The sequence below is a fragment of the Chiloscyllium plagiosum genome, unplaced genomic scaffold, assembly GCF_037043375.1.
Source record: "Chiloscyllium plagiosum isolate Xiang-an unplaced genomic scaffold, Cpla_swu_hap1 HiC_scaffold_20, whole genome shotgun sequence".
NCBI lineage: Eukaryota > Metazoa > Chordata > Chondrichthyes > Orectolobiformes > Hemiscylliidae > Chiloscyllium > Chiloscyllium plagiosum.
Window position 1 is genome coordinate 53555322 of NW_028270158.1, and position 16964 is coordinate 53572285.

Below are 16964 nucleotides of genomic sequence, written 5' to 3' on the forward strand. Positions count from 1 at the left end.
AGAATCTTAGAAAGGCTTGAAAGATGTGGAGAGAACCATCCAGCGAGACACATCTTGACTTCAGGAACAATTCACTGCTTCTGTTAACTCAATTCCAAGCATGGAAGACAGAATCTCACTAGGCAGTGCAAAGATGCTTCTTAACAGGGATTATTTCTTGTAACAACCTTTTTAACTGCACATCTTGCCCCATTAATATGCAGCTTTCTATCCTGCCACCCTCTATGTGCAAACCGGACACATGAGTTCACAACATGGCCACGAGGGTGGGTTCCTCGCCACTTCAGCTCGTCACTTGCCTCAAAGGGTCTCCATGTTGCACAGTACCAAACAGCATTTCAGGGCACAGCCCACTGGCACTTGCTGCACACCCACTTCATCCACAGACATTTGCATCTGGTAGTTGCCAGTCGCCTCATGATCCTCATGGCACTTGCAGGATAATTAGAAAGTTGAGGGTGCACCAGCAACTCACATTGATTCGTTGCTGCAAGGACTGGCCCCAAGCCTATGGATTTTAATAGAATCCCTGCAATGTGGAAGCAGGCCATTCAGCCCATTGAGACCAGGCCACCCCTCTGAAGAGCAGCCTACCCATATCAACCAACCCCCCAACCCAATCCTATCCCTTGCATTTCTCATGGCTAACCCAACTAGCCATCTTTGGACTGTGGGAAAAAACTGGAGGAAGCTCACGCAGATATGGGACAAATGTGCAAACTCCATAGTGTCACCCGAGGCTGGAATTGAACCCAGGTCTCTGGCACTGTGAGGCAGAGATGCTAACCACTGAGTCACCGTGCCACCCTTATTTTGCTAGGGTGCAACTCAGACCTGTTCACTTGCTACTTACTGCACCTACCACCATCTCCCCCCCCCCAACATGTTCACAGCATCCCTGCGTTACCATGCCTTGCAGTCATACAGCCAGGAAGTTGGCCTTGCTGGTCAGCAAGTCCTCCCCAAATAGCAGTGCACCAGCATCTTTCCCAGCAAGCAACACTGCTCGTGCAGCAAAAAGCAGGAAGACATGTCCTAAAGCTATAGGAGAGTAGTTTCCATCGAGACAGCCATTCACGAGGGGTCCTGGCCCAGTGGGTCAAGGGCAGCCTCCCTTCCCAGTCCACGGGATTGGCCATGGTTAGATATTTGGGCAGCGAGGCCTCAGTTAGGAGGTCAGGGCGATTGCAGTCCAGGGAGTGGAGCATGCTCAGTCCTGTGGCACCATAATGGTCTGTCTGGGGTTGAGGGTTTAGGAACTTTTGCAGTTAGGGAGATAGAAAGACATCAATAAGGGGTCTGGGTCAATCTCACCTAGGGTTTTCTGTAGTTTTAATCAATCTGTTCAGAGTTGTTAGGACGCACACCACCACTTCCCAGAGCAGGTAGAACTTGAACCCAGGCTGCCCAGTGCAGAGGTACAGACACTACCACTCCACCAAAAGAGCCCTCATCTGGGACTGTTCTGTTCTGAAGAAGAGTCATAGAGATGTACAGCACGAAAACAGACCCTTCAGTCTAAGCCGTCCATGCCGACCAGATATCCCAATCCAATCTAGTCCCACCTGCCAGCACCCGGCCCATAATCCCTCCAAACCCTTCCTATTCATATACCCATCCAAATGCCTCTTAAATGTTGTAATTATACCAGCCTCCAGCATTTCTTCTGGCAGCTCATTCCATACACGTACCACCCTCTGTGTGAAAAAGTTGAACCGAAGGTCTCTTTTATATCTTTCCCTTCTCACCCTAAACCTCTATGTCCTCTAGTTCTGGACTCCCCCACCCCAGGGAAAAGACTTTGTCTATTTATCCTATCCATGCCCCTCATAATTTTGTAAACCTCTATAAGGTCACCCCTCAGCCGCCAACATCCAGGGAAAACAGCCCCTGCCTGTTCAGCCTCTCCCTATAGATAAATTCTCCAATCCTGGCAACATCCTTGTAAATCTTTTCTGAACCCTTTCACGTTTCACAAAATCTTTCCGATAAATAGGAGACCAGAATTGCAGGCAATATTCCAACAGTGGCCTAACCAATGTCCTGTACAGCCGCAACATGACCTCCCAACTCCTGTACTCAATACTCTGACCAATAAAGGAAAGCATACTAAATTCCTTCTTCACTATCTTATCTACCTGAGACTCCACTTACAAGGAGCTATGAACCTGTACTCCAAGGTCTCTGTTCAGCAACACTCCCTAGGACCTTACCATTAAGTGTATAAGTCCTGCTAAGATTTGCTTTCCCAAAATGCAGCACCTCACATTTATCTGAATTAAACTCCATCTGCCACTTCTCAGCCCATCTGATCAAGATCCTGTAGTATTCCGAGGTAATCTTCTTCACTGTCCACTACACCTCCAATTTTAATGTCATCTGCAAATTTACTAACTGTACCTCTTATGCTCGCATCCAAATCATTTATGTAAATGACAAAAAGTAGAGGGCACAGCACCAATCCTTGTGGTCCACTGGTCACAGGCCTCCAATCTGAAAAACAACGCTCCACCACCACCCTCTGTCTTCTACCTTTGAGCCAGTTCTGTATCCAAATGGCTAGTTCTCCCTGTATTCCATGAGATATAACCTTGCTAACCAGTCTCCCATGGGGAACCTTGTCGAACCCCTTATTGAAGTCCATATAGATCACGTCTACCACTGTGCCCTCATCAATCCTCTTTGTTACTTCTTCAAAAAACTCAATCAAGTTTGTGAGACATGGTTTCCCACGCACAAAGCCATGTTGACTATCCCTAATCAGTCCTTGCCTTTCCAAATACATGTACATCCTGTCCCTCAGGATTCACTCCGACAACTTGCTCACCACCGACATCAGGCTCACTGGTCTATAGTTCCCTGGCTTATCCTTACCACCCTTCTTGAACAGTGGGACCAAGTTAGCCAACCTCCAGTCTTCCGGCACCTCACCTGTGACTATCGATGACAACATATCTCTGCAAGAGGCCCAGTAATCACTTCTCTAGCTTCCCACAGAGTTCTAGGGTACACCTGATCAGGCCCTGGGGATTTATCCACCTTCATGCGTTTCAGGACTTCCAGCACTTCCTCCTCTGTAATCTGGACATTTTGCAAGTTGTCACCATGTATTTCCCTACAGTCTATATCTTCCATATCCTTTTCCTCAGTAAATACTAATGCAAAATATTCATTTAGTATCTCCCCCATTTTCTGTGGCTCCACACAAAGGCCGCCTTGCTGATCTTTGAGGGGCCCTATTCTCTCCCTAGTTACCCTTTTGCCCTTAATATATTTGTAAAAACCTTTTGGATTCTCCTTAATTCTCTTTGCCAAAGCTATCTCATGTCCCCATTTTGCCCTCCTGATTTCCCTCTTAAGTATACTCCTACTTTCTTTATACTCTTCTAAGGATTCACTCGATCTATCCTGTCTATACCTGACACATGCTTCCTTCTTTTTCGCAACCAAACCCTCAATTTCTTTAGTCAACCAGCATTCCCTCTACCTACTAGCATTCCCTTTCACCCTGACTGGAATACACTTTCTCTGGATTCTTGTTATCTCATTTCTGAAGGTTTCCCATTTTCCAACCTTCGCTTTACCTGCGAACATCTGCCTCCAATCAGCTTTCGAACGTTCTTGCCTAATAGCGTCAAAATCGGCCTTTCTCCAATTTAGAACTTTAACTTTTAGACCTGGTCTGTCCTTTTCTAAGCACACCAGAGTCAAAATGTTAACTCAGCTTCTCTCTCCACAGCTGCTGCCAGACCTGCTGAGTTTCTCCAGCATTCCCTGTTTGTTTCTGATTTCCAAGCTCTGTAGTATTTCGCTTTTGTACAATAAAAGATGGATGGGAATGGGGAAATGCAAGAGGGGTATCGACCATGTTCCCTGGCTTGTGGGGTCATCGGGAACAATGCGTGACCTAGAGTTGGCAGCTCGGATGCCAGTGGCTGGGGGCATAAGGTGTTGGCTCATATAGATGGATTATGTGGGCATCTGTGAGATGTGGAGCCTACGGGCTCAGAATTCAGGGTCTCACCTTCACATAAAGGACAAGGCTGGAAACTTCTTCCTGATGACAGCTCTCTGTCATCTTTCATCATTCTGGAAATCAAAACCACACAATGGCAAAGAAACCAGCTGTGACCACATCCAGAGTGGGCGGGCTATATGTCTTGAGCTGTGAAGGCAGGGATCTGCAAGACCTACCAATTTGAGGCCCTTTTAGAGGGCAAGAACATTTCATACCATCCCTTGCATTGTACAGCACACAGCCCTTTGGGCTCCCTAATCCGTGACAAACTTAATACTCCTTGTGTGTGCTGTACATGTTAATGTCATTGCTGACTGAAGTAACACCACAGAGGCCGGCATCTCGTCATCAGATCCCCTTTATTTACACACGGAGAGTCCTTGGCACTGATCCAGTTCCCACAGAGCCAGCTCTCAGAGTGAGCAAAACCCCTGACACTCCTGTTTATATCTGTCAGCCAAGGCTCCATGATTGGACCAGGTTAACAGCCGCAGTCAGGGAACTCCTATTCTATGAGGTCCCCTTGCTGATCCCATTACAGTCACAACATCCTTCCCTCCTCTGAATCTGAGGGCATGAGCTCCTCCTGGGTTCAGGTTACAGTGTGTAACCCACAGTAACCCGCCGCCTGAGGCCGGAGCTCCTTGGAAGAAATTCATTGTCCCCTTCAGGCAGCAAAGGTTGTTAAGAAGGCATTCGGTGTGTTAGCTTTTATTGGTAGAGGGATTGAGTTTCAGAGACAGAAGGTTGTGCTACAACTATACAAAACTCTGGTGCGGCCGCACTTGGAGTATCACATACAGTTCTGGTCACCGCATTATAGGAAAGATGTTGAAGCTTTGGAAAGGGTTCAGAGGAGATTTACTAGGATGTTGCCTGGTATGGAGAGAAGATCTACTGAGGAAAGACTGAGAGACTTGAGGTTGTTTTCATTAGAGAGAAGAAGGTTGAGAGTTGACTTAGAGACATATAAGATAATCAGAAGGTTAGATAGGGTGGACAGCGAGACTCTTTTTCCTCAGATGGTGATGGCTAGCACGAGGGGACATAGCTTTAAATTGAGGGGTAATAGATATAGGGCAGATGTCAGAGGTAGTTTCTTTACTAACAGTTGTAGGGTGTGGACTGACCTGCCTGCAACAGTAGTAGACTTGCCAAGTTTAAGGGCATTTAAATGTTCATTGGATAAACATATGGATGATAATGGAATAGTGTAGGATAGATGGGCTTCAGATTGGTTTCACAGGTTGGTGCAACATTGAGGGCTGAAGGACCTATACTGCACTGCAATATTCTATGTTCTATGTTCTAAAGGCATCAAGGTGAGGCGAAGGACTGTGTCCTTCTCAGATGCTAAAATCTCTTCAACGCTGGATGGACAGAGAGAACCTACGGGCTCCGCCAGCCTTTCTGACTGTTCTGAGCAGCAGGGCATGGTTTGTTCCTGCACCGTTTGCAAGTTTGCAGCTTCCATATGGCCCATGTGCTTTTTCAGGACCGTCTCACCTGCTCGCCACGGGACCCGACCTCACATCAACACATGCAGGGCCATTCCTGTGGTTCCTACACCAAACATCTTCTCCTGCCTCTCTTGTCTGGTGGAGTCCTATATCTGGCACTGGCGTTCCCACTGCCGTTTCGCACCCCTCCTTCCCCCAGATCCAGGAAGATCAGATTTAACCTGGTACAGACTCTTACCCCCCATTAGCAACTCTGCTGGAGCTATCCCTGTAGTTGCATGAGGGTTGGTCCCATAATCAAATAGGAACTGGGGCAGTTTGGTATCAAGTGAAGCTGTTTCTTTAAGTCGGCCTTCAAAGTTTGGACTCCTCTTTCTGCCAGACCATTGGATGATGGGTGGTATGGAGCTGTGTTTAGATGATGGATACCACTCAACTTTAGGAAATACTCAATGATGGCCCATTATTTGTGGCCAACACTTCCAGGAGCAAAAAATGTGTGCAGCTTTCCTATGAGGTCCACCTGGCTGTTTGATAAAAGAACTCTATGCAACTTCCAACCACTTTGAGTAGGTGTCCACAATCACTAAGAACATTGAGCCCATGAAGTGACCTACATGGTCGATGTGTACCCAAGTTCAGGGTTTATCCAGTCACTCCCACAAATGTATGGGCACTGCTGATGATAATTGTTGTCCTTGTTGGTACTCTGGGCACTGCCCCATTAATGCTGCTATGTCTGCATCCGGTCCTGGCCATCAGACATAACCTCTCGTCAACATCTTCATTTTGGAAACCCTTGGATGGCCCTGGTGGAGTCCAGCCAATATCCGGTGGTGACTTTAGCTCAAGACAATCCCTGTAATAATATGCCATCCTCTACAGTGACCCGGTTTCTCCAAGTCCAGAAAGGTTTCAGTTTGGGTTGTAAGGGCCCTTTGGTTTCCCCCCATCAACACCAGCTGTTTCAATTTTGTCAGGATCGGATCTTTCCGTGTCCAAAGTCTGATATTGTCAGATTTGTCAGGACACGTGCCCAGAGGATTTAAAACCATTAAGCACCCTTCCAGTGGTGGGTGTATCCCCCAGTGGGAGGTGACTCAATGCATCCGTATTTGCTACATGGCCGCCCAGACAGTGTTCCAACTTGTAATTATATGCACTGAGTATTAGAGCCCACCGCTGTGATAACATATACAGCTTCTGAGGCCTTGGCATTTTTTTTTAAAGTTGGAACAATAGAAGCAGCCTGGATGGGTGTGGCCAGGTCTCATAGACCAGGACTTTTAGGATTTTTTTAGCATTTAGGTTTAGCAGAAGCAACTGGAGCTTTGGAGAAGTAGAAGCTATTCTTCCTTTCTCTCAGTTACAGCCAGAAACTGAGGTTTCTCTTCTTATTCCAGGGCATTGCATATGAGAAAATCTGATTTCTGAATTTGACTTTTTGCCCTGGGGGTGTGGTTATGGGATGTTACTATATTGGAGCAGTTAACTAGTAATAATTTTTCTGTTATGTGTTCCAATAGTGTTAAGTTATTCTAAAGTTCCTCATTCTTTGGTTGTATTTTAACTACAGTGTTATAAGTAAATTGTATTTTGTTTCATGTAGAATAGTTAGACTAATTGATTTGCATCTGAAACACAGTACATTATGTTTGCCTTTAAAATAAGTAAAAGTTAGGGTATAGGCTACCCTCTTAAAATATCTTGAGGGGATCTGGTCTAGTCCATAACAATGACAAGATGGGAGACGTGTTTGGGATATTGCAAGAATCCATTTTCTAATCAATGCCAATGGTTTAGATGAGGGGACTGAGTGTATATATCCAACAAAGCTGCTGACACAAAAGCGAGTGAGAAGCTGATGAGGACGCTAAGAGACTGCAAAGTAATGGATTTGAAAGTAGAGTCATACCAGACTCAAAACGTTAATTCTGTCCCTCTCTCCACAGACGTTGCTGAGTTTCTCTAGCACTCTGAGTTTGTTTCAGACTTCTGGCATCTGCAGTGTTTTACATTTGTCTGATGTTGACCAGTTAATTGGCGCAGATGTTTTCAAAAATGATGGTAATCCAACAGTTTTGGGGGTCCTTTAATATGAATTTGCAAAGTGCAAAGGTACACAATGAACTAATAGGCCGAAATGATGTTTGTCTTACAAGGGATTTGGAAAATAAGGTAGGGGTTCTCTTCCTACTGTGGGGCATTGCATGTGAGAAAACCTGATTTCTGAATTTGCCTTTTTGCCCAGGGGGTGTGTTTATGGAAAAAAAATTCCTTACATTTCCAATGTAAGGAAATATTTAAAGAAATAAATAGAGCTGGCGCACTTACCTAAGCTTCCTATAGATGAGATGCAACAAAGTTCACCAGATTGATTCCTGAGATAAGAGACAGATATCCTATGAGGACAGAATGATTAGAATGGGCCTAGATTCTCAAAAGTTTAAAGGAAGAAAAGGTGATATAATTGAAATGTATAAAATTCTTAGAGAACTTGACCAAGTTTCAAAGCTTGTTTCCCATGTTTGGAGAGTCTAGAATTCAAGATCATAACCTCAGGATATGGAATCAGATATTTAGGAGGAGATCAGTAGAACTTGCTTTATTTGGAGGGCTGGAATTCTCCATCCGGGAACACTGTAAATGCCCAGTCAATGTGTATACCTACAATAAAGAGAGAATAACCTTCCCCAGTGTTCAGCCTAAAGTCATGCATAGAAGCCTAAAGTAGTGTTTAGGTTATGATCGTAGAATCATTTCCCAGGATTCAGGAGAAAGGGCTGTAAAACGGAGTTCAATGCATCTGCAAATTTGTGAAGTGATGTTTTGATAAATGGCTCTAAAAAATAATTTCTCAGGCATTGTGGCAACATAGGAAACATTGGAACCAGAGGAGGCCATTCAGCCTCTTGAGCCTGTCCTGACATTCTATGAAATCATGCCTCATCTGTGGCCTCTTTTGGTCCATGAGGCTGGTACCCTGTCACCAAGTCCCCTTTATTTATACATGCACAGTGCACTGGCTGTGACCAGCCAGCTCAGAGTCAGTCCCCGAAGTCAAGAGACTCTCGGAATCGCCTGTTTATACCTGTCAGCCAGGGCTCTCTGATTGGCCCAGATTGACAGCCCCAGTAAAGGATCTCACAGGTTCTCAAGATCCTCCAGCTTCCAATCACTAGATCCCTTATCCCCCTAAGTCTGGGGATGGTCTTTCTCTGGTAGCCTCACCTACATCTTCACCCCAGGTCTGGCTCCTCTGACTCAGACCTGCGTACAGGTGGCATTTACAGGACTATAGCCCATCTCTTTCATTTCGGGTGAGTTTCTCCTCTTCTTCTGGCAGTAACATTATTGAGGCTGCATCCATCTTGGACTCTGAGGTTTCCTCAGTGCTAGATGGAGGGGGAGAACCTAAAGTTTCTGACAGGCCTTCTGGCTGTTCTGGCAGGGAAGGGGAGCAGGTATGTTTTGTGCCTGCCCCGTTTGCAAGGTAACAGCTTTCAGGCGATCCACATGTTTGTTCAGGACCACCTCACCTACCCGAACTTTGTAGGTCACACAGGACCTGACCTCGTGTCAAGCTTGCCTCGTACCCAAGCAGGACCATTCCCCGTGATTCCAGCATCAAAGTTTGTCCCCTGAATCCCTTGGAGGAAGCATGTGGCTATTGGCATTCCTACTGCTGTTTCACCCTCTCCGACAGGTGTGGGAATATCAGGTTTAACCAGGTGCAGAGATATCTCGCCATCAACATCTCTGCTGGAGCTATCCATGTAGTTGTATGAGGGGTGGTCCCATAATCGATCAGGAACCAGGACAGTTCAGTATAGAGTGAAGCTGTTGGCTGCTTTTTTAAGCCAGCCTTCAACATTTGGAATGCTCTTTCCATCACACCATTGGATGATGGATACTTGCCTCTTCTCAGTTGGCATCCCTGAGTTTGCTAAATGACCTTTATGTACATCCAACCACTTTGAGTGGGCGTCCACAATGAGCAGGAACATTGAGCCCTGGAATGACATGCATAGTCAACATGCAGCCGAGTGCAGGGTTTACCCATCCATTCCCATGAATGTGGGGCACTGTGGGCAACAATTCATGTCCTTGTTGGCACTCAAGGCATCAATGCAGCTATGTCAACATCCAATCCTGGCCACCAGGCATAACTTCTCACTAACCTTTTCTTCACCAATCTTCATTTTGGAAACCTTTGGATGACTCTGGTGGAGTTCAGTAAGTAACTGGCTATGACCTTTACTTGGGACAATCACTCTTGCTCCCCATCGTGGTATGCTGTCTTCTACAGTGATCTGGTCTGGCCTGGTCCAGAAAGGTTTCAGTCCTGGTTGTGATGGCCCTTCTGTCTCCCCCATTACTACCAACTGTTTTAGTTTTGCCAAGACGGGATTTTTTCTGTGTCCACAGTCAGATATTTTCAGCGGTGACTGGAAGGGTGTCCAGAAAGTTTAAAACCAGAATGGACTCTTCCAGGGCAAGCACCACTGGTGAAGCATCTGCCAGTGGGAGGCAGGTCAAGGCACCTGCATTAGCCATTTGGCCTTCAGGACGGTGTGCCAACCCACATGTCATTTCCAGGGTGTGCATTCTCCTGGATACTAGCCTACAAGTTTTCTTAGTCAGGTCAGGCCTTGTAGGACTCCTTTGCTGGCCCAGATCCTGATGAACATTTTTGCCATTTGGCCAAAGCTCAACTTTGTTGTGGGGTTTCACTATATATTGGTCTAGGGTCCCTCTGCTCAGGATATGTCCTACCTTAAGCTCTGCAATTAGAACATAAGACATAGGAGCAGAAGTTAGGCCATTCAGCCCATCGGGTCTGCTCCACCATTCAATCATGGCTGATACGTTTCTCAACCCCATTCTCCCACTTTCTCCCCGTAACCCTTGTTCCCCTTGACAATCAAGAACTATCCAACCCAGTCTTAAATGCACTCAATGACCTGGCATCTAAGCCCCCTGTAGCAATGAATTCCATAGATTCACCACTCTCTGGCTGAAGAAGTTTCTCCTTATCTCTGTTCTAAAAGGTCTTCCCTTTACTCTAAGGCTGTGCCCTCGGGTCCTAGTCTCTCCTACCAATAGAAACATCTTCCCAACATCTACTTTGTTCAGGCTATTCAGTATTTTGTATGTTTCAATTAGATCCCCCCTCATCCTCATAAGCTCCATGCAGAGTCCTCAAACATTCCTCATATGTTAAGCTTTGCACTCCCGGGAGCATTCTCACGAACCTCCTCTGAACATGCTCCAGGACCAGTACATTCTTCCTAAGATATGGGGCCCAAAACTATATGCATAATACTGCAAATATGGTCTGACCAGAGCCTTATAGAGTCTCAGAAGTACATCCCTGCTTTTATATTCAAGTCCTGTCAAAATAAATGCCATCATTGCATCTGCCTTCCTAACCATTGACTCAACCTGCAAGTTTACCTTGAGACAATCATGGACAACAACTCCCAAGTCCCTTTGCACTTTAGATTTCTGAATTTTCTCCCCATTTAGAAAATAGTCCATGCCTCTACTCTTCCTACCAAAATGCATGACCTCACACATTTTCCACATTGTACTCCATCTGCCATTTCTTTGCCCATTTTCCTAACCTGTCTAAATCCTTCCACACCCTCCCTGCCTCCTCAATGCTACCTGTCCCTCTACCTATCTTTGTACTGTCTGCAAGCGTAGCCAGAATGCCCTCAGTTCCTTCATCCAGATCGTTAATGTATAAAGTGAAAAGTTGTGGCCCCAACACTGAGCCTTGTGGAACACCACTTGTCACTGGCTGCCATCCTGTGAAAGACCCTCTAATCCCCATCATATGCTTTCTGCCAGACAGCCAAGCTTCTATCCAAGCTAGCACCTTGCCTCTAACACCATGGGCCCTTACCTTACTCAGTAGCCTCCAGTGCAATATTTTGTCAAAGGCCTTCTTGGAGTCCAGATAGATAACATCCAATGATTCTGTTTGGTCTAATCTGCTTGTTACTTCCTCAAAGAATTCTAGTAGATTTGTCAGGCATGACCTCCCCTTGATGAAACCATGTTAACTTTGCCCTCTTTTACCATACACTTCCAAATATTCAGAAATCTCATCCTTCACAATGGATTCCAGGACCTTACACATGACCGAATTTAGGCGAATCGGTCTGTAATTTGCCATCTTTTGCCTTGCTCTCATTTTAAACAAGGGTGTTATATTAGTGACTTTCCAGTCCCCTGGGACCCTCCCTGATTGTAGCCATTCCTAGAACATCACCACTAACACCTCTGCTATTTCTTCAGCTATCTCCCTTAGAACTCTGGTGTGTAGTCCTTCTGGTCCAGGTGACTTATCCACCTTCAGGCCATTCAGTTTTTCTTGCACCTTCTCCTTGGTGATGGCCACCATACACAGATCTGCGCCCTCACTGTCTTGAATTCTTGGGAAATTACTCGTGTCTTCTACCACAAGGACTGACACAAAGTAATTATTCAGTTCCTCAGCCGTTTCCTTGTTCCCCATTACTATCTCCCCAGTGTCATTTTCAAGCAGTCTATTGTCCACTTTTGCCTCTCTTTTGCCTATTATGTATCTGAAGAAACTCTTACAGTCATTCTTTATATTACTGGCTAGCTTACCCTCATATTAAATCTTCTCCCTCTTTATTTATTTTTTGGTTGCCCTCTGTTGGTCTTTGTAAGCTTCCCAATCCTCTGGTTTTCCATTGTCCTTTGCCACATTATATGCTTTCTCCTGAGGGTTTATGCTGTCCCTGACTTCCCTGGTCATCCACGGTTGCCTCATCCTCCCTACACCATGCCTACACCTAAGTGGTGTTCCCAAAGCTCAGTCAGACAAGTGAGGGTTTCCATTACCATTGGGATGCCCTGTAGTTCCTATGCTCCACTTTTCAGAATTTCTAATGACTATGCCAGTTGAAGTGCCTGTTTGATGGTGAGTTGGGTTTCAGCTAGTAGGTGCTTCTGCATTGTTTTATCATAAAGCCCACACACTTAACAGCCTCTCAGCATCTCACTTAGGGTTAAACCGAAATCCTATGCCTCTGCCAGTTATCTTAGTCTTGTCAAAAATCCCAATATAGATTCCCCTGGTCCTCGAACGGCCGGCTGAAGCTGATAATCTCTCAGAATTAGAGGAGGTTTGGGGCTGTAATATCCGTAACTAACTCCATGAACTCTTAGAAGGCTTTAGTGTCTAGTATCTCTTGAAAGTCAAGCCACTTATAACCGAAAATGCTACGGATCCAAAAGCCATCAAAAGGATTACTCATTGCTTTTCGTCTCCCACAATGTGACTTATCTGGATAAATTTTGCATTTTCTCCACATACTGGGCCCAGTCTTAGATGGCAGGATCAAACGAGTCAAGCTTCCCAAATAATGGCACGATGCCAGAAATGCCAAGGTGACTAATATTCTGGCAGGGAGATTTGCTAGAGCTGCACTGGAATAAACTAGTAAGGTGGGGGGGAGTGGGGGGGTGGGGGTGGTGGGATCCAGGGAAATAGTAAGGAAAGAGATCAATCTGAGACTGGTGCAGTTGGGAAAAGGAGCGAATCAAACAGGCAGGGCAGGCAGGAACAAAGCAAAAAACAAAGTAGGACAGATAAATTAAACTGCATTCATTTCAATGCAAGAGGCCTAACAGGGAAGGCAGATGAACTCAGGGCATCGTGAAGAACATGGGACTGGGATATCATAGCAATCCCAAAGACATGGTTCAAGGATGGACAGGACTGGCAGCTTAATGTTCAAGGATACAAATGCTACAGGAAGGATAGAAAGGGTGTAAGAGAGGAGGGGGAGTGGCGTTTTCTGATAAGGGACAGCATTACTGTTGTACTTAGAGAGGATATTCCTGGGAATACATCCAGGAAAGTTATTCGGGTGGAACTGAGAAATACGAAAAGAATGATCATCTTATTGGGATTCTATTATAAACCCCCTAATAGTCAGAGGGAAATTCAGAAACAAATTTGTAAGGAGATATCAGTTATCTGTAAGAATAATAGGGCGGTTATGGTAGGACATTTTACACTGCCATAGTGTTAAGAGTTTAGACGGAGAGGAATTTATTAAGCGTGCAAAGAAAAGTTTCTAATTCAGTATGTGGATATTCCTATGAGAGAAAGTGCAAACCTTGATCTACTCTTGGGAAATAAGGTAGGGTAGGTGACTGAGGTGTCAGTGGGGGGGCACTTTGGGGCCAGCAGCCATAATTCTATTAGGTTTAAAGTAGTGATGGAAAAGGATCTAAAAGTTCTAAATTGAAGGAAGGCCAATTTTGATGGTATGAGGCAAGAACTTTCAAAAGTTGGTTGAGGGCAGATGGTAAAGGGACGGCTGGAAAATGGGAAGCCTTCAAAAATGAGATAACGTGAGTCCAGAGACAGTATGTTCCTGTTAGGGTGAACTGCAAGGCTGGAGGTGTAGGGAATGCTGGGTAAGTAGAGAAATTGAGGTTTTGGTCAAGAAAAAGAAGGATGCATATATCAGGTATAGACAGCAGAGATTGAGTGAATCCTTAGAAGAGTATAAAGTCAGTAGGAGGATACTTCAGAGCATAATCAGGAGGGGGAAAAGGGGACATGAGATACCTTTGGCAAATAGGTTTAAGGAGAATGCAAAGGTATTTGATGAATACATTAAGGACAAAAGGGCAACTAGGGAGAGAATGGGGCCACTCAAAGATCAGCAAGGCAGCTTATATGTGGAGCTGCAGGAGATGGAGGAAATACTAAATGAGTAGTTTACATCAGTATTGACTGTGGAAAAGGACATGGAAGATATAGAATGTGGGGAAATAGATGGTGACAATTTGAAAAATGTCCAGGTTTAGATTAGATTAGATTACATTGCAGTGTGGAAACAGGCCCTTCGGCCCAACAAGTCCACACCGACCCGCCGAAGCGAACCCACCCATACCCCTACCCCTACATTTACCCCTTACCTAACACTATGGGCAATTTAGTATGGCCAATTTAGCTGACCCTGCACATCTTTGTGACGGTGGGAGGAAACCGGAGCACCCGGAGGAAACCCACGCAGACACGGGGAGAACGTGCAAACTCCACACAGTCAGTCACCTGAGGCGGGAATTGAACCCGGGTCTCTGGCGCTGCGAGGCAACAGTGCTAACCACTGTGCCACCGTGCCGCCCACGCCAAGTTACAGAGGAGGAGGTGCTGGATGTCTTGAAATGCAAAAAGTGGATAAATCCTGAGGACTTAATCAGGTGTAACCTAGAACTCTGTGGGAAGCTAGGGTAGTGATTGCTGGGCCCGTTGCTGAGGTTTTTGTTTCATTGATAGCCATAGGTGAAGTGCCCGAAGACTGGAGGTTGACTAATGTGGTGTCACTGTTTAAGAAAGGTGGTAAGGACAAGCCAGGGAACTCCAGACCAGTGAGCCTGACATTGGTAGTGTGCAAGGTGTTGGAGGGAATCCTGAGGGACAGGGTGTACATGTATTTGGAAAGGCAAGGACTGATTAGGGATAGTCAACATGGCTTTATGTGAGGGAGACCATGTCTCACAAACTTGATTGAGCTTTTTGAAGAAGCAACAAAAAGGGTTGATGAGGCCAGAGTGGTAGACGTGATCTATATGGACTTCAGTAAGGCATTCAACAAGGTTCCCATGGTAGACTGGTTAGCAAGGTTAGATCTCATAGAGTACAGGGAAAACTAGCCATTTGGATACAGAACTGGCTCAAAAGTAGAAGACAGAAGGTAGTGGTGGAAGGTTGCCTTTCAGACTGAAGGCCTGTGACCACTGGTGTGCCACAAGGATCAGTGCTGGGTCCACTGCTTTTTGTCATTTATATAAATGATTTGGATGTGAACATAGGAGGTATAGTTAACAAGTTTGCAAATGACACCAAAATTGGAGGAGTAGTGGACAGCGAAGAAGGTTACCTTAGATTACAACAGGGTCTTGATCAGATGGGCCAATGGGCTGATGGAGTTTAATGTGAGGTGCTGCATTTTGGAAAGGCAAATCGGAGCAGGACTTATACATTTAATGATAAGGTCCTGGGGTGTGTTGCGGAGCAAAGAGATCTTGGAGTGTAGGTTTCTGGTTCCTTGAAAGTGGAGTCTCAGGTAGGTAGGATAGTGAAGAAAGCGTTCAGTATGCTTTCCTTTATTGGTCAGAGCATTGAGTATAGGAGTTGGGAGGTCATGCTATGTCTGTACAGGGCAATGATTAGGCCACTTTTGAAATATTGTGGGCAATTCTGCTCTCGCACCTATCGGAAGGATGTTGTGAAACTTGAAAAGATTTCAGAAAAGGGTGTTGCCAGGGTTGGAGGATTTGAGCTACAGAAAGAGGCTGAGTAGGCTGGGGCTGTTTTCCCTGGAGTGTCGGAGGCTGAGGGGTGACCTTATAAAGGTTTTCAAATCATGAGGGGTGTGAATAGGGTAAATAGACAAGGTCTTTCCCTGTGGTAGGGAAGTCCAGCACCAGAGGGTGAGAGGGTAAAAATTTAAGAAGGTCCTAAGGGGCAACTTTTTCACACAGCGGGTGGTGCATGTATGGAATGAGCTGCCAGAGGAAGCGGTGGAGGCTGGTACAATGACAGCATTTTTAAAAAGCCTCTAGGTGGGTATATGAAAAGGAAGGGCTTTTTGGATATGGGCCAACTGTTGGCAAATGGGACTAGATTAGGTTAGGATATCTGGTCGACATGGATGAGTTGGACCAAATGGTCTGTTTCTGTGCTGTGAATGTGTTGCTGGAAAAGCGCAGCAGGTCAGGCAGCATCCAAGGAGCAGGAGAATCGACGTTTCGGGCATGAGCCCTTCTTCAGGAATGAGGAAAGTGTGCCAAGCAGGCTAAGATAAAAGGTAGGGAGGAGGGACATGGGGGAGGGACATTGGAAATGCGATAGGTGGAAGAAGGTTAAGGTGAGGGTGATAGGTGAGGGTGATAGGTGAGGGTGAGGGTGAGGGTGTTTCTGTGCTGTACCTCTCTATGACTCAATGACTCTTTTTTTATTTCATTAAACAATACAAGTTACTAACAATGTTAATATGATCAGCCGTTCACAAGAAACAGCAATTTACAGGGGGAAAGGGCAACAAAGCTAATCTATGACTTTTTAAAAATTTTATTAAATAATACAGTTTATAAAACAATTGACATTAATAGCTGTATACAAAGAAACAGCAATTTACAAGGGAGAGGAGCAGCAAAGCCAGATTTATGACTCTATATCAGTCAGCCAGGGCTCCCTGATTGGCCCAGGTCAACAAGCCCAATAAAGGATCTCACCAGATTCCAACCACTACAGCCACATCCATTCAAACCTTTGCTTAACAAACATTTACCTTCTCAGCTTTAAAATTATCAGCTGATCCAGCATCCTCTGTTGGAGAAGCTTAAGGTCCCTTTACACTCTGCACTACAGTGTCTCTGAGTTAACTCAACCTGGATATCTTCTAATGCCCTGAAGTGGTGAGCTG